At 51.5% G+C, this 24,128-nt stretch overlaps 1 protein-coding gene across 3 annotated transcripts in view; it reads right to left on the bottom strand.

Moving 5' to 3' along the window:
• The window catches only part of SEZ6L (seizure related 6 homolog like), a 182,712-nt gene that overhangs the window by 81,275 nt on the left and 77,309 nt on the right, over positions 1-24,128 (bottom strand). The gene's annotated exons all lie outside the window — the stretch shown is intronic.

The raw sequence follows: 24,128 nt of genomic DNA on the forward strand, positions 1-24,128 counted from the left end.
CTCTCTCTCTCTCTCTCTCTCAGTCTCTCTCTCTCTCTCACTCGGGGTTTCTAACTGCTCTCCAACTTCCACAGGGGTGGGGAAACCAGTTTCACTTGAGTGGGGAGTCCCCGAGGAACATAAGCCCCACTTTTCCATCCCTCTCTTGCTTCCCAGGAAAATGAGGGGCCATCTGATCTGAGGTATTAAGGAGGGAGGTGTTCGGGATATCTCTGACATCTGCTGCGTCCTATTTCCAGAGAGGAGCTGCTGGACTAAGAAGCTGGTGGTGGGGTCCCCTCTCTAACTCTACTTGTCTAACTTGTGCCTAGGTACCCCAAATCAAAGTCACTCGGGGGAGGGCAGAGTGTAGGTGTCAGCTGTAGTCTGCAACCCAGATTCACCAGTAATAAAGCTGGTCCCACCCAGCTCCTGGCATCTATTTGCCAGTCGGTTAAAATCAGAGGTGAGAATTGAGGAGGTGAGTGGTGACCATCCCCCTCCCCACCCCATCCCTACCTCCTGCTGACTAATTAGAATTCAGTCTCAGGAGAACTTTCTTTTTTTTTTTTTTTTCAATATATGAAATTTATTGTCAAATTGGTTTCCATACAACACCCAGTGCTCATCCCAAAAGGTGCCCTCCTCAATACCCATCACCCACCCTCCCCTCCCTCCCACCCCCCATCAACCCTCAGTTTGTTCTCAGTTTTTAACAGTCTCCTATGCTTTGGCTCTCTCCCACTCTAACCTCTTTTTTTTTTTCCCCTCAGGAGAACCTTCTAATGGATCTCACTGTCTTGTTTATTTTACTCAGGTTAAGCACAGGTAACCTGGACTTCATCTAGCACATCATGTGCCTCTAGGGAGTAGTGCTTTCATAGTTACATCATCCTGGTGGTCCTCCACCTTTGGCACAACAGACGGGAGCCTTCCTGTATAGGCTGGTCATCAGCCACAGCAGCTTTCCTGCCACATCTCCAAAAACTCCTTCCCCAATCAGGATTTGTACTAGATGGGGCCTTGGAAATGCTTGAATGATCAAATGATCAGGTTGTGTGTGTGTGTGTGTGTGTGTGTGTTTTAAATGAATGTTTATTTATTTTTGAGAGACAGAGTACAAGCAGGGGAGAGTCAGAGAGAGAGGGAGACACAGAATCCGAAGCAGGCTCCAGGCTCTGTGCTTGGATGTGGGGCTTGAACTCACAAACCATAAGATTGTGACCTGAGCCAAAGTTGGACGCTTAACTGACTGAGTCACCCAGGTGCCCCAATCAGAGTTTATGTTTTAAGTTGGTAGAAAATCATTTGGGATGGATGGGTAGTACATTTTTTAAAAACTTTTTCAGGCTTATTTATTTTTGAGAGAGGGAGACAGAGAGAGACAGAGTGTGAACGGGGGAGGGGAAAGAGAGAGAGAGAGAGAGAGAGAGAGAGAGAGAGAGAAGCAGAAGCAGGCTCCAGGCTCTGCACTGTCAGCACAGAGCCCAACGAGGGGCTGGAACCCACGAGCTGTGAGATCACGACCTGAGCCGAAGTCAGACGCTCAACTGACTGAGCCACCCAGGCACCCCTCGTATTTTTAAGACGTAGAAATCAGATCATAAAATCTCTGCCTAAAACCCACCAATAGTTTCCCAGCATGCTGAGAATACTATCAAAACTCCTTTCAATGAGCTACAAAGCCTTTTGGATTCTGGCCTAGGACCTCCTTCTCCAACACCACCTGTTACCATCTCCCCACCCCGCCCCGCCCTGCTGCCCCGCAAAGTACAGTATGACCACACCCTACTTTTTTCTTTCTGTTCCTTAAACCTCCCAAATTCATTCTGTGCCTCAGGGCCTTTGCACATGCTTATTCCCTCTGCTTCAAATTCTCTTGTGTGGTATCTTTACTTGGCTGGCTCCCTCTGGTCATTCAGGTTTCAGCTCATCTTCTCCAAGACCTGCCCCCCCACCCTGCCGTTATCGCTTTCTATCTCATTCCCTTTGGAGTGTGCTCCCTGCAAACTGAACGGCTCCGGATGATGTTTCCTTGTTCGTTGTCTCTATAAGATCCACACCCAGGCAGCAGGAATGAACCAGGTTGGGACAGGCAGTGCCTCCTTCATTTTTGGATTTCTGCAGTGCCCACAAGGTGGCCAGTGAATATTGGGGGCTGGGGAACAAGAGAAAGGATGCCTTGGTGGGATTTAGCAAGTGCTTATGAGCTGATGACGTTTCCTTCAAATCCATAAATTCTAGAATTCTAGAATTCTGTGCATGGGTGGTAGGGAGCAGGGCGTAGACGTTATTAACAGAAGATCAAGTACCCAGGTTTCATCTTAGTGAAGGCGACTCTGGTCTGGTCCTCAGACCTTCTTATGGATCAGTTGTCTCAACTTCCTCCTTTTCCACCCAATTTCCTCCTCAGGGGAAATATGGACAGATTTCTACTCATGTCCTCCTTCTCCTGCACACGAGTTAACAGGCAGTGAAACGGGTGGCAGGGAAGAGGGAGGAGGGTGAGATCACTGACTGACCATCTGTGATTCAACCCCTTTCCATCGAACAGGAGTCCCCCTTCCATTACAAGGGCACAGGGGAAGCCCAGGTCTTCCAGCAGACTGTGGCAGGAAGGGAAATTGAGGCCCCCAAGCAAAGCCTCCCCCTGGCGGTTCACCCCCCATGGGAAGGGAGGCGGGAGAATCCCCTCAATATGAGATCGGCCAAAACCAGGAGACCATCTAGGGAGCGTCTCCATGAGGCTCAGACATCCATCACTCTGAAAAGAAATCATCAAAAGCGATTATATATGGGGATGTCGCGTCGTCGCAGACAGAGCTCGGGAAACGTCCAAGGCGGGCCAGACGCCCCCGGCCCTGGAGGCACCAGGGTTGAATGGGGAGTTGGATGAGATCAGTTTTTCATTTTTACAATGCATCAAAGAACCCCAGTCCCACCACGAGGGAAGCAGAGACGGCAACTTGTATCTTGAAAAGACATTTTTAGATATCCTTTTATTCCCAAAGCCGTGGTTATGGAAATCCTGCTTCTCTCTCAGACTTCGCTTCGTAACGGCAGCCAATTCCATCTGTCCTGGCCAGAGGGATCTTTCCAAACCACCCCCCTTCCAGCGGCCCTCTCCCGCATTTATTCATTGTCCCTGGACTGATAGCACCACCGAAGAGGTAAGTTACAGCGTTAATCACACTGTCATGCTTGTCTGCTTTCTGTCTTGTGTTCCCCGCCAGGACTAAGCTTCCCGAGGAGAGCGATCACGTCTGCCCGATTCATCGCTGCCTTCTTAGGACCTATCCCATGGTCGTGGACCTAACACGCAGTAGACCCCTCCCGAATACCTGTTTCATGAACCACGAATACGCCTGCAGGACTGGTTGAGAACCGACTCAGTGTGTTAGAGAAGTGCACTTAAGAGGGACCGTAGGGGCGCCTGGGCGGCTCAGTGGGTTAAGCGTCTGACTTCGGCTCAGGTCACGATCTCGCGGTCCGTGAGTTCGAGCCCCGCGTCGGGCTCTGTGCTGACGGCTCGGAGCCCGGAGCCTGCTTCGGATTCTGCGTCTCCCTCTCTCTCTCTCTCTCTCTCAAAAATAAACATACAAAAATAAAAAAGAGAGAGAGACTGCAGACTGGGAGACTGTATTACTGGCCATCATAAAAGCGGATGCATGGTACGTTGAATCCTAGATACATGTGCTCTGGTTTACGACCTCGTGTCTGGAGAGATGCTTCTCGGTGAACACACACACCTAGCTGCTCTCATGACACAACACAACCCCGTCACGGTGCAGACAGCGCCAGGGCCCATCCCCGTAAATCCCATGATCTGCTCCGGCAACGGAAGGCGAGCAGAAGCCCAGCTGGTGAGTTTGCTCGCGGTGGCCGTTATTCTTCTGGCGTGGCCCAGCAGGCCACGGCCGCGTGGATGGAGATTGTGAGGCAATGGACGCGTCACCCAGGAGAGCCCCCCAGACTGTATGCAGTGCTGACACCCGGAGTCCGCTGCGGGCCCGGCCCCTGGGGACTCGCAGCCGCAGTCAAAGAGGGGAGCTTGGCTGGCAAGAGAAGACTCTTGCGGTGTCTCTGATACTAGGGTAATTACCCTAGGGGAGCTGGTTTCTCCCCCGTGAAAGGGCCTCCTCTGCAAGGCCTGTTGGGGTCCGTCCAGTTACCTCTCATCAAAGCTGGTGGGTGGGCAGGCGGGGCATGCATTTCCCCCGTGAATGAGCCCGGAAAGCTGCGGGAAGAGGGGTGCCATCCTGCCTTTGTGTCTTTAACAATCTGATTAACTGTGGCTGTCACCCGTGCCAGCTGATTGGCATTCAAATGCTTCTTTCCCTTCCCACCTCCAAACCCCGCCCCCCCGGACTCCATTCATGTCTCCTGGTGCAACCTTGTGATTTCTTGCCGGTGGTAGCGTAGCCGAGATGGGGAGAGAAATAAGGCGGCGGGTTTATTTGTGTTCAGGAAACAGTCAGTGAGTCACTGAAGGAGGGCTGGGAGACAGAGGCACGAGACAGAGACAGAGACAGAGAGACGGGACAGCTCGGGGAGGAACCCCAGGCAGGAAATCTATCTAGAGTCAATTACCTATATAGCTGCACAGACAAATATAATACTTGGGAGTGAATCCAGATGGTCCACAAGTGAGTTTAAAAGACATCATGAGTGAGTCTGCCACATCTCTTCACCTGTTTGCTCAGATTCACAGACAAGAATAGACACCAGATCGACACCCCAGCCGTGCTCAGATGCGGAGAAGATTGGAAAACCCGCACACCCAAGCTCGGGCCCTGGTTTTGCCACCAGGCTTCGTGGCCTCGAGCAAATCCCATCTCCCAGAGCCTTGGTTTCCGGCTTCGGGAAGTGAGGGCAGTGCTCTTTGCCTGGTCCACCTCAAAGCGATAAAAACTGGGGAGACTGGGGTGGGGGGAGGCAGTTGTGTGTAGGACTGAGTTCTAAGATGCTTAAAGCAGTTTTACAACTTTGAGGCTTATTTTGTTTCTTTTAAGAGATGAGAGCAGTCCTTTCTTCAGACAGAACCTGGACAACAGTGGCTTTATTTGCTGGGGACAAATAAAACATGTTCACGGCTTCACCTGCGCCGTTGAAAAATTTTCTTTTCCTGAGAAGGGTCTATTTTTATTTTGTTATTTTTTTTATTATTTTATTTTTGAGAGGGAGAGACAGAGTGTGAGCGGGGGAGGGGCAGAGAGAGAGGGAGACACAGAAGCGGAAGCAGGCTCCAGGCTCCGAGCCATCAGCACAGAGCCTGACGCGGGGCTCGAACTCACAGACCCCGAGATCATGACTTGAGCCGAAGTCGGAGGCTTAACCGACTGAGCCATTCAGGCACCCCTCTATTTTTTTGTTTTAATGATTTAACGTTTTGATCGTAAATGGCAAAGCTGGGATTTGAGTCAGGGCTGTCTGACCCCCAAACCCACGCCCCAGTGAGGCCGAGAAGTGGCGATATGTTTATTCCAGCTGGACCCTGAATCCTGGCCTGGCTGCTTCCAGTGTGAATGTCAAATGCCACCTGCTAACAAGCTAGCACAGTATCTGCTCCAGCTATGAGGTTCCCAGGGACAAAGGAGGACACTAACCATGCCCCAGTACTCCTCCTGAGGACTGGACAGTATGGAACAGTGAGAGAAAAACTTATCCAAAGGCAGAACCCAAAGGTAAGGGAGCTGGCTTAGCATACCCATTTTAGTGATGGGCAAACTGAGGCCTGAGGTGCAAAGGGAAAAGCTCTGGGTTAGGAAGGTTAGGGTTCCTCACTGACTCACCCTATGCCCTCTGGTTCAAAGTGTCTTCTCATCTCTGGGCCTCAGTTTTATCCTCTGTAGAACAGAATAATTTCTTCAAATAAAACTTTAAGTGGAATGGCAATCTTATACTTGTGCAGTAAAAGGATGAACTCAGCCGGTCTGGATTGCCCACACCCTGCATGTTTGAACGAAAGTTTGACCCTTGTCCCTACTCCTGGGAGGGACCTTCAAAACCCTTGGAACTATCCCGCCTGATGGGAGGGTCTTAATTTATGGAGGTGTCGCGCCCCGCCTGGTAGTCTATGCTAACAGCGTGATTTATGGGTGGGGACCTTGGACTTGGCTTCAGTTTGACTTCCAGGGGAACTGGAGACTAACGTCAGCCACGTGGGCGTTCAGCTGTGCCTGTGCGATCAACTCCCAGTGAAAACCCTGACCCCAAATCTTAGGTGAGCTTTCCTGGTCAACCATAGTCTCACATGGAACATGTGGGTGTTCCACAGCCCTTCATGCTCAAAGTCTGTGCTGTTGACCTGAGTCCATCGGGAGAGGACAACGGGGGGCATTTATGCCTGGCCTCTCTCGGACTCTGCTCTGCGGTGCCTCTACTCTTTGCCGATTTTAGTCTGGGTCCTTTCACTGTACTAGACCGGACCGCTGGGTGTGACGGCTTTTCTGAGTTCCGTGAGTCCTTCCAGCAAGTTCTTGAACGTGCTGGTGGTCCTTAGGGAGCACTGATCCCCCGTAATCAGTCCCAAACAGGACCATATGGTTTGAATCAGGACTGGGGGCAGGGGTCCGAGAGCCTCCCTCTGAGGCGCCCCCTTTCCTGAATCACCTTTGATGAGGACGGTGGTGGTGAAGGCTAATGGTGATAGGGGTCTACCATATGCCGGCTCCTGTACTAAATGCTTTCACGTGGGTTATTTCATTTACTCATCTCAACACCCCTGGGAGGTGGGGAATATCATGATCCCCATCTTACAGATGTGGACTCTTAAGTTCACAGACCTTTGGTCACCTGCCCAAAGCAACGCAATTAGTCGCTGGTGGGTGGGGCTGGCCGTGGAACATAATTTGTAACGCACCCAACAAGACGGTCTCTCCTGTCCCTTCCAGAGCTGATGTCTAATGGGTACATGATTCCAGGGGAGAACTGATCTTTGGGGGGCATGGCTGGGAATCCTGGGGCTCAGGGATAGACATGGTTTCTGCCTCCTCTGCTGTCTCAGGCGATTTTGTCCACGCCAGGTCCATACCCCCTACCGTCCGCGCCAGCTTCAAGGGGGACTTGGGCGCCAAGTAGAAGAAACCATTCCATTCTATTCCAGCCCATCCCGCCCGCCCATCATGTCTCATCCCACCCCATCTTGTCATATCAGGTATCGATGACGCGCCGTACTGGGAAGACGCGAGGACGTACGACACATCCTCTCTACCCTCCGCCTCCGCAGGGCAAGGTTCCCCACCAGGCAGATGAGCTCACTGTGCTCTGGGGAGCAGGCTGGCACCACGAAACGCCAAGCCTCAGGCTCCTCCATTCTTTAGCTCCTGGTCCTTGATGCCCGCCTCTGGGAGCCCGGCCAGCCTCTGCCCAGAGCCTAATGGGCTCTTGTAGCCAATGAGGACAGTGGCTCGGGTGTGTGTGGGCCTAGGGCCCAGGCGCTGCACAGAACATCCCTTCACTCCCAGGCCTGCCCGGTGGGCAGATGGTGGGGTTGGGGGGTGGGGGAAACGCTGTGGGGGGGCGGATGGGACGGTGCTCAGAGCGGCCGTTGTCGGCCCCCTGACCCAGCAGAGACCACACAGAGCGCCTCAGTGTCCTGGGCGCCCACCTGGCCCCCTTCACAGGCACTGTGCCCGCGCACACTGGCACTGGGCCATGTCCCCGGGGCGGGGGGAAAGATGTCTTTTTATTCACTCAGCAGCCGGCTCTGCCAAGGTTGGCTCGGCACACGCGGGGCTTGAGACACGGAGGAAGAGACAGATGCAGAGAGATGAGGCAGGGAAGACAGCAGTCTCCCTTATGAGCATGGCCTCAGCTTGGCGCACAATACTGCAGATCATTTTCAGATAATGGCAACGACCGCAGCCACTTTGAAGCACATCGCGTGCCATGCTCTTTACACGCGCCGTCTCATTTTCTCGGAGATGCCCTGTGATACGGGGACAGCTCATCTCCCCATTTCACGGATGGGAAGACCGAGGCTCTGAGAGGGAAATCCATTCACCCAAGAACGTACCGGGAGAGGGTGGTGGACCTGGGATTCAAACCTCGGTCTGTCTGACATATGAACCCCGTAGCGTCTTGCTCTCCTGCATTTCCGGTATCGTTCAACCTCTTTTCCATTCTTTTTTTTTTTTTTAATGTTTATTTATTTTTGAGAGAGAGAGGGAGAGAGCGCCTGTGCACTAGTGGAGGAGGGGCAGAGAGAGGGGGACAGAGGATCCAAAGCGGACTTTGTGGTGACAGCAGAGAGCCCCACGGGGGGCTCCAACTCACGGACGGCGAGATCATGACCTGAACCGAAGTCAGACGCTCGACCGACTGAGCCGCACAGGCGTCCCTGTTCCACGCATTCTAAATACATGATCTTATTTAATTTTTACAATAGCAACTCATTCATTCACCCGTGCCCTCCTGCAGTCACTCAATGAACACTCACTGAGAATCCCCTGGGGGCTAAGCCACATGGAAGGAGATGTAAACAGTGTCTGTTCTCAGAGGCGGTGGAAATGAGAGTGAGGACAGCGAACTCCAGAGTCCCCCCATTTACCTCCAAGGCACCCACACCTTGTCTGATGCTGTTGGACCAGGAACAAGGGGTGCCTTAAGGTTTGTCTTTACCCCTGCCTGGAGAGTCTTGGGTTTTCTACTCGGTATCTCACGTGATGAGACTCTTGGATAAGAACTCAGGCCTCTTGTGTGAAATCCCCACAGTGAGGAATGCCATGTAGACGCTCTCTAGAGTCTCTTGGTCCCAAACATACCTTTTAATACTTCAGAAGTTTTCACTGAAGTAGAGTATGTGAATAGAAATTTCACCCAATTGTTCAGTGCACAGCTTGATGAACGTTCTCAAACTGGACGCAAACTGCATAATAACCAACCGGATCACTTAGCCAAACACTGCCGGCGTGCATTCTATCTTCTGGTGCCTCAAGGAGACCTTTATTTCGCCTTCTAGCATCGTTTGAAACTTCACTTCGGCTGTTGATGAATTCCCTGGGCAATGACGCAACACGTCCTCCTTTGCATCCGGCGTCTTTTGCTCGTTCTCTTTGTGACATTTTTCTGTGCTGTTACGTGGATGCTGGCTCATTCCCCTTTTTTACTGCCGCGGAGTATTCCATGTTAGGACTATCCCACGAGTTACCCATTCGATTGCCTACGGGCCTTTGACTCACTTCCAGTCTGGGGCTGTTGTGAACAGGACAACTGTGAACTCTGTCTTACACGGTTTTTGTTTGTTTGTTTGTTTCTGGTGCACACGTATACCTACTTCCGTTGGGCGTATTCCCAACAGGGTGCCGGCTGCACGGAATGGCATGTCTGTCTTCAGCCAGCACCGCCAGACGTTTAGTACAAATCCCCCAATTCCGATGATAAGTCTATCCAGCTGCTTTCCGACAAAGCAGTAACTAGCAGACTGACAGAAACCTAATGCTGTTTATATAAATACTAATAATAATTACTATTTTTACCGCTGTTCTGTTGTTCCTAGCCTGCAGGGATTTGGGAATGCAGGCACGTGGTAAGCAGCAAATTAACGGTTTGGATAAAAACCTGAATGGGGCCTGGGGGCGGGGGGCCGAGGGGCGCCCGGGGGGCTCAGTCGGCTGAGCGTTCAACCTGGGCTCAGGTCACAATCTCACGGCCGGTGAGTTCGAGCCCCGCGGCAGGCTCAGCACAGAGCCCGCTTCAGATCTTCGTCTCTCTCTCTCTCTCTCTCTCTGCGTCCCCCCCACTCTCTCACAACAAACCAAAAGGAAAACAGATCTGAACGAAGGGAACATCCACGGAGGCCAGCCAGACGTTACTCCGACACCATTTTCCACTTTTCCAAGGGCCGCATTTCGTCCTCACGTCGGCATCTGGATCGTTAGTGGACACCTGTTGCCTCCTTGAATGGGGATTTTGCTTCTCACAGCTCCCTCTTTAAGCATGAAAGGAGTCCAGGGGGCTGGGCTGGCCCGGGATGGGGTTTCCAGGTGGCCTGTCCCCAGAGAGAGGGCAGGAAGGAGGGAGGGGGCAGGGAGTCCAGACACGGAGGGAGCGGCAGGCATCCAGGAGACCCCAGCGAGGGCTTTTTTGCCGCGGGAGGCAGCCTCGGGCACCCCGGCTTTAAGCTGGAGGCCATGCACGCCCCATGTGCCATTCCGACCCCCTCTTGGGTGAAGACGAGCTGGCGGAGCAAACCGAAGGTGAAGCCGGGCCGTTCCGCCAGGGTCCAGAATTCGTACGTCCAAGAGGTCTGACTCCGCACCTTCGCTCTGCAGGGCACTGCACACACAGCCACAGCTTCCTTTCTGCGAACGTGCCTTCTTGCTTTTTTGCTACCGTGTCTTCGCTCGGGCCGTGTTTTCCAGCAGCACTCCGCTCCCTGCCACGCGGACGCACACACACGTCACGCCAGGATCCGCTGCACGGCACCGTGCCTATTCTGATTTCGCCCCTCTGCGACAGGTCCCGCGTTTGTGTCCATTTGACGGGTAGGGAAACTGAGGTTCAGAAACACGAAATTATTCTCCCAGAGCTTCCGAAAGCAGGTGTGGCACAGGCCCCGGTCTGTCCGACTCCAGGGCAAATGTCTTTGGCCGCTTCTTGTGTGCTTGGTCCTCTGACACCTTCCCCAGGGCTCCTTTTCCTGAGAACATTCTTTTCCTTCTCAGATGGCTTCTCTTCCCTCTTTTCCTGGGCCTCCCCCTTCATGCACGAGGCTTCTAACAACTCAGAAATGACAGAACTCATTGGCCACAGCTGGAATGACACTGGTGGGCGAGATAATACAATATTGATCTTTCCACGGTAGACTCTATTCCTTGCAGGGAGGGGAAGGGAGATTAATGCAGGGCCCTGGTGGGTAGCAAACAGCATCTGTAAGGCAGCTTCTGTGACAGGCAGGATAACATGCTTTATTAGCCTTATGACAAGACAATGTTTTACCATAATTTTTGATCAGAGACTGGGCGACGTTAGCATCAAAATGCATTTGGGAAGCAGTCACGCAGAGTAAGTAGGAGATGAAAAATACAGCCCATGGTGGGGGCTGGCGGCTCAGAGGTTGGGGTTAACCTCGGCTTTCCAAAGGGACAGAAAATTCCATGAACACGCAGACCTCCAAGCTATAAGGACAGGGTTCCATTGTTGACTTTGGGACAATGTCAGCAACCCCCCCCCCCGCCCAGATTTATGCACACATTTCAATTCCTGATCCCCTGCCAGAAAGCCTTGGGTACTGCCTTTCCCCAGACCAGTGTTTCTCAAAAGCCCGCGCACAGCAGAATCTTCCGGACTGACTTTTTAAATGAATTCCTAGGTTTCATCTCAGACCCAGTAAATTAGAATTTGGGGAGGTGGGACCAAGGAGTCTGCACTTTTACCAAGCACCCTGGATGAGTCACATGTGCATTGACGTTTATGAACCATTGCGTTCGGGAGCTCTGAGCACGGAGAGAATTACATCGCGCAATGTCCCCGCCACCGTGCCATTACACTCATAAAGCCGCACTGAACTGCGTTACAGTTAATCATGTGATATTTTTATAGCACTTTATCACGTCCACTGAGCAGTCCATTCTATTCCCCTATTTGATTGCAGATCAAACAAACTTGTGGAAGAGAAATAAAAATTCCCATTGTATAGATGAGGAAACTGAGGCTGGGCGTGGGTGGTAAAGGATCATGCCGGAGACCTCCTATCGAGCAAGCACAGCAGCCAACGTTGATTCTCGAGCCTTCCTTAAACACATCCTGTGCTCTCAAATTTTCCCCAGGTGATGGGTTCTTAACTGGGGGTGATTTTGCCCCCTTCCCCGGGACATTTGGCAATGTCCGGAGATGTTTGGGCTGTCACGACTGACTGGGCTGGGGAAGGGGTGCTACTGGTCTCTAGTGGGTGGAGGCCAGGGACGCTGCTTAGTACCCAAAATGCACAGGATGGCCCCAACCACAAAGACCCATCCAGCCTAAATGTCAGACTCCATCCCACCCAAGTTTTATTCTACACTGACTGGGATGCTTCTGGAGAGATCTTAGCCCAAGGAGTTATATGATCAGATTAAGGCTCTGGATCCCTCTAGATGTGGACTGTCGAGAAGACAAAGCAAATAACTGGAGACCCATCTAGGAAGCTAGTTTAGTCATGGCATGACCTTGGCCAGGCTGTCCCCCACCCCCGCTGAGCCTCAGTTTCCCCTTAGGCGGGACAGGGCTGGAGAAATTCCACTAAATGGGATTCCTCCTATCGCTTTAAAGCTGTTCGATGATCTAATTGTGTCTAATTTTCTGTTAATGCTGGGTGACCTCCTTTGGAAGGCGAGACAAGATCTGAGAGGCTGGCCCTCTGAAAGTCATTGTGCATTTTGGCTGATACATCTTCCCGCCTCATCAGCCAGATTTGCTCCACGTTAGAAAGGAACTCCCAAGGCAGAGAATGCTTTGGAAGGAAATTGGATTGGAATTTAATTGATGGCCCGGGCGATATGCCACAGCTATTAAATTACCCTGAAAAGCCAACCCATTGTTCTATACAGAAGCAACATGGCTTTGTTTGGATAATGCCATGTGTGTGAATTCGGTTTCTTCCCCACTGGACCCACTGTGAGTAGAAGCGTCTCTTTGCTGCCAGTGGGCCGGATGCATGCCAGCCCCCATGATGGCCTCCACGCACATCCTGGCTGGAAGGGTCTCAAATTCACCAGAGCCTCCAAATCGAACTGAGCCTCTTATTCCTTCTGGTCACCCTCCTTGCAGTCCTAGTGATGCTCCCTTTAATCTGACCATATCACCCCCTGCCTTAAAACCTCTCCATGGATCTCTATCATCTATGTTGGCAATGCCCAAATTCACTACTTTGGAGATTATTGAGAAATGTGCCCACAAAAAAAGAAGTTTGGAGATACTGCCTCCTCCTGGACAATTACAATGCCCACCTTCATGGTAAAGGCTCTGACAAGTCCTGCAGCAAAAGGAAAATGTGTCCAGCCAGGTTGAAACCATATTTCCCAAATCATCTGCAAGTGAGTCCCCCTCTCACGATCCTGTTCACGCACATCTCACTTATTTACGTCTTGTAAAATAGGCTTCCACAGAGTTCCAGCCTGGGACACGGTGATCTGCACATGGAAGTACAAAGTCTTTGGGCTGGCATTCAAGGCTCTCCACAGCAAGGTTCTGGACTTCGGGGCCAGCCTCATGTTCTAGCTTCCAGCATTTCAAACTCCTTGACATCTCCCAAATCCCATGTTTTGGAAGGGCAAGCACAGTGGTTACAACAAAGCCTAGAATCACTGAATCACTGAATCATATCTGTACCATTTGATGGGGGGTATGAGCTTCAAGAGTTAACCACCATGACCTCAGTCTCTTTACCTGTGAAATGGGTATAAGAGCACCACCTCATGGGGATAGTTGTAAGAATCCAATGAGCAGACATATGTAAAGAGCCTAGAACATAGCTGACACTCAATACATGTCAGCTCTCGATTCCCTTTGTTGGAAATACCTGCCCTCTTCCTGGCCATCTGGTCAACCTCTTGTTATCCCAAGTGTCTTAGCCCTGACATCGGTCCTCTGTAGAGCTTTCTACACAACCTTTTGGAAGAGAAATACACTCTTTCCTCTGTTCTCCCGCAACACCTTGTCTTCCTTCCTTTATTCATTTCATTAATTGAGCCCCTACTCTGTGCCCGCCACTCAAGGCATTGGAGACACAGTGGAAATGGGACTGCCTTTGTCTCTGATCTCTTGGAGCTGAAAGTCTAGAAAGAAAGAGAGAGGTGAACTAAAGAATGAGGCAGAAAATTAGCTGCCTGCAACCAGGAGGCTCCTACAGGAGCACTCACTGGGGCCCTGGTTTCTCGCTCTTAACAGGATGCATTGTAGTCACTTTTTTTTTAATTTTTAGTGTTTATTTATTTTTGAGAGAGAGAGAGAGACAGAGCACGAGCAGGGGAGGGGCAGAGAAAGAGGGAGACACAGCATCCGAAGCAGGCTCCAGGCTCTGAGCTGTCAGCACAGAGCCCGACGCGGGGCTCGAACTCACAAACCACAAGATGATGACCTGAGGTGAAGTCAGACCCTTAACCAACTGAGCCACCAGGCTCCCCAGCATTGCAGTGACTTGTTTTTAACCACATGTCTCCCACTGGAGAGGGAGCTTCTTCAGGGACCCCAAGCGAGCGCCCCGAGCACAGAAGAGGCACCTGAAATGTTTACTGAACAAAGGGAGGGCATGGGGAGCGCCAAAGGTTGGGAATGACCCTCATCCCCCCGTCCCCTTTGACCAAGCACACCTGCCAGCTGCTGGAATGTCTACTGCTTGGAACCAACCATAAACCAAATCCCTTAAGGAAGGGAAGAGAGAACGATCTGGTTTATTCTATTTGAAGAACTCCGAGTTCCCAGCACCCTGGGTGCCTCTCAGAGCTCCGTTTTTATTTCCTGAAGAAAAATACTAAACCAGGTTAGTGCTAAAGAAGATGAATAGGAACAGAGACAGGCTACCGGCGGTGTGCAACTCTCTCAGGTGTCTTCCTCGCCAGTTCCAGTGAGAGGGAGGGAGACAAGACACGATTCTTCAAATAGCTCTTCTCTTTTTTGGGGGAATATGTAATCGTCTCAATTAAAACACAGACCAGAATACTTAATGGCACGGAAATTGATTTTGATGCTATTTAAATAATTTCCCCCTGGAGAAAACGGGTATTACTTGGCCTAATTTTGATGGAAACCTTCATTTCCTTCCCAGCTCGGAACTCGTGTGCATGGGGTTCTGTTCACACAAGGCAGATCTGGATTTGTGTCAGGCTCAGAGGACTTGTGCAGGCAACTGGAAGGGGAAGGAGCCTAAGCCAAAGCCACACAGGTCCACTAGAGAGGTGTACAGGGTGCAGGTTTAAAACTTGCCCCATAGGGGCGCCTGGGTGGCTCAGTTGGCTGAGCGTCCGACTTCGGCTCAGGTCATGATCTCGCGGTCCGTGAGTTCGAGCCCCACGTCGGGCTCTGTGCTGACAGCTCAGAGCCTGGAGCCTGCTTCAGATTCTGTGTCCCCCCTCTCTCTGCCCCTCTTCCATTCATGCTCTGTCTCTCTCTGTCTCAAAAATAAATAAAACATTAAAGAAATTCTTTTTAAAACTTGCCCAGGGACACTATGCTCAGCTCCTCCCAGAGTGTTTCTATAGAAGGGGACTCATGGCCCTACAGGGCTGTCCGTGGTGTCAGTCAGAGTGGGGGCTAAGTGGAGGAGGGCTCAGTGATGTGTGGCCCTGTAGGATTCCTCCCTCCCTAAAACACATTTGTGCAATACGAATGTTCCACGCCTTGGAGGAAATGCACATGTTCGTTCTCTCTAAATTGCCTTTCTTGGGAGAGTACACGAGGAAAGAAATGAGCCCGCATTTACTACTCACTAGACCCTCTGCTAAGCCATTCCATAAAAGTCCTACCTCAAAATCCCTTGACCAAGGAAAATCCACGGGCTGAAAGCAAAGGTTGGCAAACCAGAGCCCACGAGTCAAGTTTGGCCCACCACCTGTCATTGTAAATAAAGTTTTATTGAAACACAGCCATATTTTCTCTTTTACATGTAGTCTGTGGCTGCTTTCATGCTGCAATGGCAGAATTGAATACTTGTCTCAGAGACTGATGGCCAGCAAAGCCTAATTTACCATCTGGCCCTTTACAGAAAAAGTTTGCCAACCTCTGGTTTGAAGTAGGAATATATGAAATTATCATTTTAGCAGTGAGAAGAAAAAAAGGCTAAAACATTGGCAATTTCACATGGTTTGATCTAATGCCCCACTTTGGTGTTAAGCCCCAGAGGTTGTACAACTCATCTCGTCCATCTTCTTCCTTTGTATTCATTTAGTATGTGGAACTAAAGCTCAGAGAGGTTAAGTGACTTGCCCAGGGTCACACAGCTGGAAAGTGACAAGATCAGGACACAAACTCAGGAGCCCAACTCTAAGATATTTGCTCTTCCTGCTCCCTGGGGCTCCTCCCAGGGAGCCCTGACAAAGCCTGTACCCTGTTTGTCCACCTCTGTGCCCTCAAAGTCACCAAATATTTGTACCTCCCGTCAGTGCTCGCCTTAGCAAATGCAGCCTCAGAGTTTGCCAAGAATCCAGAATTGGAATGACCTTGAGTTTATGTTGCTAATAGTACATTTTGCGATTGGAATCCTTGATGTGAGAAGTGGCCAAAGGTCGTCAGAGCTGACCATGTTGAAGGAGTTAAGAGTTCTCTCAAGAGCAGTGGGGGGTTTTAAACACGGGGCAGCGGTGGCCCAAGTAGATTGTGCCGAGAGCGCTCTCCTTTGTGGCTGGAGCTTGGAGAGGGGCTGGGGGTGGAAACAAAAAGACCAATCCAGGCAAGATATGGTGAGGCATGGCTAGCGGTGGAGGCTGAAAAGTGAGTACGATTTTGGATAGATCTGCTTGGAGCCCAGAGGTCTTGGGACTGGACCGGGTATGGAGAGGGGAGGGGCTAAAAGAGAGGAAAGTATAGAGATGATGCCCAGGTATCTGCCTGAGCAACCAGGTGGGGAGCGGGGGCAAAGAGGAGAAGGCACCTGCCCTGGTTACACAGTAAGCGGATGGAGCCGGACTCGGAACCCAAATCTGTAAGCTCTGCAGCAATTACGGTGCCCCGGCAATCACAAGTTTCCTGGGTGGCTGAGAGAATGAGACCAAGGGAAGGGCTACTGTGGCTTCTGGCTCTCAGCAGACCCCGGGGCAGCATCAAAGCACTGAGTGGTATCGAGATTCCTTCCCGTTGGAGTTTAAAGGGAAACGGGGCTGGGTGCTCCAGGAGGCTTCCTGGAGGAGGCGGCATTAGATCTGAAACTGGAAGGTAGTCATCCGAGCAGTGCAAGACTGTGGGCAGAAGGGCAGATGGGCATCGAGGCTGTGAGATGCAAAATGCATCATTCTGCGGATTGGAAAAGAACCGAAGTTCTGGGTCTTGTGTTTAAACCACTCCCTCTTCCTTTTGATGATTGCTTTGGGGTTCTAGTGACCGCCTACTGCTCTGTCTTTAGGGACAGCCTTTCCATGATCAATAACTTGGGCTCCGCATCTTGGGCTTTTTCACCATGAAGCTGTGCACATGGTGGTCCTGCTTGTCTCCACTGGCTACCCTTTCTCACCCAGACTTTGGTCTCCTTGCTTAAACATCACCTCTGCAGCGTCCTGGACTAGGTCAGTCCCCATTACATGCTCCCTGAGCTCCCCGTGCTCTAATTACTAGCTCAGCATCTGCCCGTCCCCTTAGGAAAGAAGCCCGAGAGTGGAAACGATATTTGGTTTGATGCATCTGGTACCAGCAGCTCTGAGACGGGCACATCCTAAAGGCTAAATAAATACTCGAATAAGTGAATGAATGGATTTGCATACCGCATCCCAGCTCCTTTGCCTCCCCTGGGTTAACATCTTTCCCTTCTGCCTCCCCCCGGCGTCTACAGTTTGCCATGAGCAGGTGTGTGGCAGACTGTTGTATCTCCCACACATGTTCCTCCTCTCCCCCAGAAGGGTTGTGGATCCCTTTAAAGAATGAATGTGTACCTATTTTTGAGACAGACAGAGAGAGTGCAAGTGGGGGAGGGGTGAAGAGAGAGGGGGACAGAGGACCCCAAGTGAGCTCCGCGCTGACAGCAGCGAGCCTGACGTGGGGCTCGGACTCCCCGACCGTGAGATCACGTCCAGAGCCGAAGTCAAGAGCCGGATGCTTAACCAACCGAGCCACCCAGGGGCCCACCTTTCTAAAACAATTTTTAAAGTTCCCCATTCTGCCCTGGACCACCAGATTACTATCTCCAGACTTCCCATTTCCTCCTAGCTCCTTCAACCCAGCTCCCTCCCCCCTGGGGACAAAAGAAAATCCAAGGGGCTTCATGAAGTTCTCAAGACCCTCCAGGGTGGGGCCAAGCAAAGTTCCCCAATCTTACCTCCCCTGGACCCCAGATCATTTAGGTTCACTCTTGCCCACCCCGGAACGCTCACATGACTAAAGTCCTGTGTCGTTTCCCCCTGGATCAATCCCACCACGTCCTCCTCAAAGCCAGCCCCAATCACCCCTGTCCTAGCTGGCTCCTCTGAAGCACCTGGAGCCATTTTTGTTTGGAGCCATTTTTGTTTGAAGCGGTGTTTTGGGGGGACATTTGTATCCTTGTCTTATCTGTGTGGACCCTACCATCTCTACGATAATTCTTTGAAAGGAGAGGTCTTGTTGTGGCCAACTGTATTCCTTCCTGCAGCATCTAGTACCCTATGCTCAGCATACACTTGCTACTTGCCTCCAAAATGTGTCGTCTGCAGCTACTTGATGTGTGCTTTCTGCATTGGATCATACGTTTCATGAGGGCAGGGACCTCACTCATCTCCAGACCCCCTGCTTCCCCATCCCTTGCTTAGCCAGCCAAGAAGGAAAGTTACTTACAGCAAGGTCGCCTTGCAGCTGTGACCCTGTGGGTGCCTCCCCTTTACCTGCTCCGGAGCTTGCCTTTCAAGGCAAAACTCTATCTCGAAGATCATTACCGTGGAATAGGACATTCGCCCCCAATTCCATCCAAGACTGTCAAGGCTGGAGGGAGACACCAACAATCACTATCCCCCCCTCTCTTGGTCCCATCCCATTTCATCCTTGTATTCTTAACCTAACCTTAGCCCAAAGCTCTCTTCCCTCGCGTTTAGGATAAAAATACAATTTTCTTCTCGCTTCCGCCACTGGGGTTCCATCTCAGGTCAGGAATCTGGAAGGCTTCCGTTCTGCCCCCTCCATATGCAATCACGAGTTCATTTCCTTGACTTTACCGCCTCCTCCACCCCCATCGGCTCATGCCCAACGGCCCAGGCTGCCCACATTTCTTGTCCGGATGACTACGATAGCCTCTTCCCTGGCTGCTCTCTTTCCAGTGTCTCCCCCCCGAAAGATTCTCTTTCCATGGCGGCTCTCCTACAATTCAAATATAGCCATGTTATTCCTCTGCCTAAAATCCTTCACACCTTACCCTCAGAATCTGGTCTGGCTCCTTCAAACATGGTGGATGAGGCTCTTCAGATGAGTCCGGTATGGCCTCGACCCCCTGCCCCCCTCCCTCCCCCAGAACTTTTAGAATGGAATCATCCAATCACACAGAATCGCATCTAGTTTTCGAGATCGGTGGAGTACAGGCCTAGCGGTTAGGGATCCAGGGCCAACAGGCAGACTGCCTGGGTTGGGATCCAGTTCTGCCATTTGCTAGCTGTCTGTCATGTCCTTATTGTGCCTGAGTTTCTTCATTTAAAAAGAGAAAAACAGGGGCATCTGGGCGGCTCGGGTCACGATCTCACGGCTCGTGAGTTCGAGCCCCACGTTGCACTCTGTGCTGACAGCTCCGAGCCTGGAGCCTGCTTCCGATTCTGTCTCCCTCTCGGCCCCTCCCCTGCCCACGCTCTGTGTCTCTTTCAGAAATAAATAAAACATTACAAAAAATAGAAAAACAAAAATATGTAGTTGTGCCCACTTCAGAAGGCCGTCGTAGGGTAAACAAGGTAACTCGCACAAAGGTCTTAACACGGAGTCTTTTTTATTACCATTAAAGGTGCCGGGCTACCTGCCTCAGTTCACACTGGTGCTTTGCCCATTCTTCATCTGGTGAATTGCGAACTCCTCGTCAGCTGCTGGTTTGGGTGGCACCTCTTCCAGGAAGGCTTCTTGGATTCTTGGGCCGGGTTAATGACTCCCTGCTCCCTGCTCACTTTTCACACCGTCCTGTAAACATCTGTGCATCTTGACACATGCCATGTGAATTGGGGGATGCGTCTTCCCTCTTTCCAGCCTCAGCGCCTGGCGTGGTGCCTGGCATTGGGGGACACTCTCAGGTAGCATCTGTTGAGTGAATGGATATATGAGCATCTTCTCTCCTATGAGTCTGTGTGTATTTCAGGGTAAAGGCGATGCCTTCTTTCCTGGCCCCCCTCTTACAGCTCTCCACCCAGACCCGGGCAGAGTAGAGTGGATACTCACAAAAGACTTTTTAGCTCGACTGAATTGAAAATGACAGACTCATTCGGGGAGTCGTCGCGTGGCCATCTTGATGGGGGGAGAGGGCGGCTGGCTGGCAGGAGCACGCTGATAAAGGCAGCCAGAGTTGGTATAAGCCATTTATTCTCCTGAAAGAACTGAAGCTAATCTTTCACGAGCAGTCTGGTCGGATTCCCGTTTCTAATACAGATGCTATCAGGGTCTTAGATGTGATAAACTCCCCGGGGTTTCTAGAAGACTCCGAACGCAGTCTGGAGTCAAATGCCTGTTCTCCTCCGAGTTCCATGCAACTGCCTCCAGATCCATGAGCTACAGACACTCGACTGCAGGGAAGAGCCAGTCTCCCTGCATGCCCGAGTCAGGGAGCCCAGGGAATCTTCTGCACCACCTGCTCGCGCTCACCGGGACGGCCTCTCATCAGGCCTCAGTTGGAGGACCCACATAGCCCCCTCAGAGGGCTTCCTCAAGCCACCGTTAAGAAAGTCTTCCTCCATTTCCTGACGTCCTCGTTCACGGTGAGCTCCATGAGGGCGCCAACCACCTGCGTCCCGTCCACCTTTCTATGCTTTCTTGCCAACATCCTACTTTGCACATGAGAAATCCTCGGTTCATATTTAGGGGACAAATTACTGGATAGGAAGTAGGAGTGCTGGGGCGCCTGGGGGGCTCTGTCGGTTGAGCGTCCGATTTCCGCTCAGGTCATGATCTGTGGTTCATGGGTTCGAGCCCCGCGTTGGGCTCTGTGCTGATGTGGGTTAAGCGTCCAACTTCGGCTCAGGTCATGATCTCGCAGTCCCTGAGTTTGAGTCCCGTGTCAGGCTCTGTGCTGACTGCTCAGAGCCTGGAACCTGCTTCGGATTCTGTGCCTCCTTCTCTCTCTGCCCCTCCCCTCTCATGCTCTGTCTCTGTCTCTCAAAAATAAATAATTGTTAAAAAAAAATAAAAAAAGAAAAAAAAGAAAGAAGTAGGAATGCTGTGGGACCCTGGGAAATCATTTCTCTTTTCTGGCTTGTTTCCTCTCCTGGAATGTGAGAGAGTCGAATGGGATTTTGTAGGGATCCTTCTGGGTCCACGGTCTATAAATTTACAGGAATGAGACTGGGGAGAAGGCATTTCATATTGGGTGCTGCTCTTCTAAGCCCTGTTAGGTGCACCCGCCCAGGTCGGGCACTGACCTGGGCACTGTCGGCATCCGGGCTGGATAATTCTTCCTGGTAGAATCCCAGGCCTCTCTCTCCACTAGATTCCGATAGCAGCCCTAACCCAGGTTGGGACAACCAGAAGTGTCTCTGGACGCTGCATAGTGCCTCGGGGAGCAGGTCCCCATCCTCATGCGGAACCCCTGGCCTGGATGGAGGGGTCCTTGGTAATCATGCTAAGGAGTCTGGACTTTGTCCTTCTCTGCATCAACCAGAACCTTCTCTGCTGCATAGGAACACGGTTCCCCTTGAAGGACCCTCAGCCGTAGTGAGTCTCAGACGGATCCAGTGTCAGAATTGCCTGGGAGGATTTCTTAAGTTGCAGCCTGCTGGGCCCCACCCCAGAGTTTCTGATTCAGCAGTCTGAGGAGCCGAGATGCTGCGTTTTTCTTGTCTTTTCTTTTTTTTTTGATGTTTATTTATTTTTGAGAGAGTTGGAGCACGAGTGGGGGAGGGGCAGAGAGACAGCGAGACACAGAATCCGAAGCCGGCTCCAGGCTCTGAGCCGTCAGCCCAGAGACTGACGAGAGGCCCGAACCCACGAACCGTGAGATGGTGACCTGAGTGGAAGTCAGACGCTGGACCGACTGAGCCCCCCAGGCGCCCCGAGATTCTGCATCTCTAAACAAGGTCCCGGGTGATGCCAATGCTGCTGGTCCAGGGACCAGACTGCGAGAGCCGGTCTTCTGTGGCTGCGGTTCCCAGTCCTGGCAGTGCCCGAGAGTCCCTGTGCCCAGGCCACACCCTGTCAGATCCGCATCTTTGGGGGTGGCGCTGAGTATTTGTGTTTCTGGAGACCCCGGGGATTCCACTGTGCAGACAAGCCCGAGCCCTTCTGCGGCACAGAGCAAGCCCTGAGCCCCTCTGCCATGTGTTCTGCATTCTGTTCATTCGAAACGAGTCCTTCGACCATTTTGGCCACCGGAAAAGCTGGAATGGAGGAAACCGGCTTTTTGTTCATGTGTTGGCTTCCTCGTCCCTCAGCTGGCCTCTTATCCACCTGTTTTATTCACTTGTTGGCTTATGTCCTTGGCCCCGTATGCCTCTGTTGGTTTATTCTTCCATGCGTACCTCCCTTCTACCCCTGATGCCACCTGCTTATCTCTTTCCCACTCTTCACCTACTGTCTCCAATGGTCCCCCCCCCTTTTTTTTTTTTTTACCTATTTGCCCTTTCTCCTTGTTATTCTTATCTTTGCTCAGTTATCTTCCTGCCTTGCTTTGTGAGCAGGGAAGGGTGGGGAAGAATGACTAAGAAAATACGCCTTTGCCCAAGGAGTTCTCTCCCTTCCCGATTCCTCTGCTCCCTCCCATCCCATCCTAATCCTTCCTGAGACCTCAGCTTCCCCTGGATCACTTCCTGGATCTCCCAGAGGAGCTCAAAATCCCCTCACGTGCTTTTGCAACACTACAATGCTCACGGATGTAATTTTACAATGATTTTTAAGTTACACAGTTACTATTTGTCCGCTGGACTGTGTGCTCCATGAGGGCAGAGGCCCTGTCTATTTTGCTCTCATTGGAGCCCAGCGTCCAGTACGGTCTTGACCCTGCGGTCAATGAATACAGCCCCTGCCACAGGTCACCCTCCCCTATCTGCCTCTGGCAAGGTCCTTTGTGTGGACATGGAAGTAACACCAGCCAGGACTCTCTTCTCAGCAACTGTGGGCCCAGATGGGCTGTGTTTACCTAGAAATGATGGAAACAGCCCTAATCCCCACTATCTTGGCAAAAGTTACTCTCAGACGCCAACAGTGATTTCTCAGGCTGGCCTCAAATGCTGCCGCCTCTTGACCCAGGATGACAAAACCCACAGAAAGTCCTTCTCTTCCTTGTACTGGGGGACAAGGAGGTTGATGTTGGCCATTGTCTTCATCTGGGACACCTCTCGGGCTTTGAGATCCCAGCTATCTGACATGTGCACATCAAAGGGGATTCTTGTTTCTCTCGGGGCCACCAAGGCCCCTGCATGGGAGACAGCTCCCAGGGACGGGGACGAACACAGACTTCCTGAAGCATTAATAAGGCTCAGCGGGGGGAGCAAAGGGCAAGTGTGTAAATGCAGATGCTTGAGCCTTAGGGGAATGATGCCTTACATGCTTTTGCATCCCTAGGCCAGGGGGAACCAGGCAGTGAGAGAGAATTCTAAAGTGTGTTTTAAAACCGGTCTACACAGTGCACCCCAGGCTGGCTCCATAGGAGGGCTCTCAGCCAGCTTGCAAGTTAACTGCGGGAAGCAGAAGCCTTGGCTTGCTTACCGGCAATGAGCTGGGAGGACCAGGTAACAGAATTCTGAGGACAGGAAAACAGCCCACAAATACATGCCTGGAGACACCCAGCCACTGACAAAGAGCCTCGCAGAATGTCCTTTTGACCTGCTGGCTGTCCACTATCTTAGCTTGCTGGGCTCTTTTTCCAGCATTCCAGACTTTCTGCAGTATGACTCCAGCCCCCAAGATGGGACAGACGTTCAACTCTTCCTACCTGCTGCCATTTGGGGGTGGGGGGAATTAATGGAGAGGCAACCGTGTTTGGAGTGTTACCGTGTGTTCAGCACTGTGAGGAGCTTCATCCCATGTGTTGGTTTTATTGGATCTTCCTCTCTCCGTCCTTCCTTCTCCCCTTCCTTTTTTTTTTTTTTGCCCTAGCTATACTCAAGGAGCATTCTTATGCAACAGCTTCTGCTGTGATCGAATCCACTCCTAAGCACAAATTCCCTGGAATGAAATTCCCTGGTCAAAGGGCACGAAGATTTTTATAGCTCTTGCTGAACAAAATCGCCATACTGCTTTCCTAAGGGGTCTTTCCAATTACGAAACATCCGAGCTAACCAATGTTACAGTAACCTTGCCAGCATCCAGTGTTATTCGTTTAAGTGTCTTAAGCTAATGTAGTCAGTGTAATGTGGTTTCCCCCCCGGATACTTTTAGGT

The sequence above is a fragment of the Prionailurus bengalensis genome, chromosome D3, assembly GCF_016509475.1.
Source record: "Prionailurus bengalensis isolate Pbe53 chromosome D3, Fcat_Pben_1.1_paternal_pri, whole genome shotgun sequence".
Classification (NCBI taxonomy): Eukaryota; Metazoa; Chordata; class Mammalia; order Carnivora; family Felidae; genus Prionailurus; species Prionailurus bengalensis.